We start from the raw sequence: 1,558 nt of genomic DNA, 5'->3' as shown, positions 1-1,558 counted from the left end.
AATGACCATGTCGCATGTCCTTTCTTATCAAGAGGCAAGCAGTCTGGCCGTGGAGGTGTGTCTGAATTCTTCTGTGATTCTTCTGATAAAGTATCAGGAGCTTTGCTTAAACGTGTTCCATGGCACTCCACACAAGAATTCTGAGAAACATCATCAACTTTTAGATCACCCGAGTTTAACTCCTGTGGCTTAGCGATTTTATCAGTTATACAAGAGGAAGCAGATTTAATTTTAATTGCATGTCCCCTATTCAAGAGTGTGTTCCCATCAAAACTTTTTGGTCCTTCTTGGAGAGGGACTTTCTTAATCTCAAAACTTAAATTTCGCTCTAATTTTTTATCTATTTGTTCAATAGTTGATTCACTTTTCCCTGTTGTGTCTGATGATTTATTATAGTTTCTGTTGAGGTCTGTTGAATGCTGTTCTGATGAAACCATGTGCAACACCGGCTTTGGGTGGTATCTGTCGTTGTCCTGCCACACAGTAGTAACTGTTGGGAAGGCTGAAGGGGGAGAAGGTGTCAAGATGGGTGGCACCGGGTGAGGTTCTGGTGGCTGCAGTATTTCTTCCTTAGCATCCCCTTCTACAAGGCAACTGCGAGTCCTTGGTGGCTTTGGAGGAGGAGAATCTTGTTTTTCACCATCTATAGAGCTGACCATATTTTCAGTGGTTATTTCATTACCATCAGCAATTTTCTGGGTTCCATGAATTTCATACAGTTGCAGCTGTTTTTCAAATAGTTGGGCAATAGCTCTATGAACAAGTTCATACTGCTCCTTTGTTTGTACTGCAGAATGCCTTTGTGTTCTCATTTCTTGTATTAAATTAAATACATTAAATTCCTCTGGTATTTTCCCAGCTTTTAGTAAATTCCATGTATAATCTATGGCACAGATGGCACCTGTTCTTCCACAGCCTTCACTGCAATGAATACAAATAGGCACATCTTCGTGTTCCTGGTATTTTCTCATTAAGCTTATCATGTCCAGAATAGAATCAAATGAAGAAGGAACATCATGGTCAGGCCAGTTCACATAATGAAACTGATAGAGCCTACGAGATTCATTTTGGAATTCAAGTAAGAGTGTCCGAATGAAGTAGTCTGGTCTTGCTTGTTCATCTTCACATGAAATTTTAAATGGTGCAAATGTTATAGGGTCTTCTCCATACAAAGGCCAATAGCGCTCACACTTTTTCCTTCCCATTTCAAATTCTCGACAGGCCATTACAATGATAACCTACTATGAGAAGGAAAGGCTTCTAAGAAGCACAGCTATAAATTATTTTGTAGTGTTATCTTGAAAAAGATTAATACTGCCTCCTTAACGACTAAATTCAGGAATCAAGCTAGTGAGATTACAAATGGCTAGTTATTATTTCTGTTTGCTTTATCAGGGGCATTTCAAACTTACATGGAAGTATGTCCTTATATCTGTTCTTTTTAACATTTTCTTCTTTTTCTCCAGTGGCTGTGGGATAAATCTTTTCTGTTCTATATCTGGTAGACAATCTTCTTAATCGCATGAAGTCCCGGGCGAAGTTGTCCTCCCCATTGTGG

At 39.2% G+C, this 1,558-nt stretch overlaps 1 pseudogene across 1 annotated transcript in view; it reads right to left on the bottom strand.

Annotated features, from left to right (window-relative positions):
* Positions 1-1,232, bottom strand: part of LOC103739264 — a 1,994-nt pseudogene extending 762 nt beyond the window's left edge. The window contains exon 1 of the transcript XR_003850516.1: positions 7-1,232. The product of XR_003850516.1 is annotated as a tyrosine-protein phosphatase non-receptor type 12 pseudogene (transcript). The remainder of the gene's footprint in view (positions 1-6) is intronic.
* Positions 1,233-1,558: the final 326 nt, after the last annotated feature.

The sequence above is a fragment of the Nannospalax galili genome, unplaced genomic scaffold (genome assembly GCF_000622305.1).
Source record: "Nannospalax galili isolate Female #2095 unplaced genomic scaffold, S.galili_v1.0 scaffold336, whole genome shotgun sequence".
NCBI classification, from domain to species: Eukaryota; Metazoa; Chordata; class Mammalia; order Rodentia; family Spalacidae; genus Nannospalax; species Nannospalax galili.
This window is presented reverse-complemented; position numbering and strand designations above follow the sequence as displayed.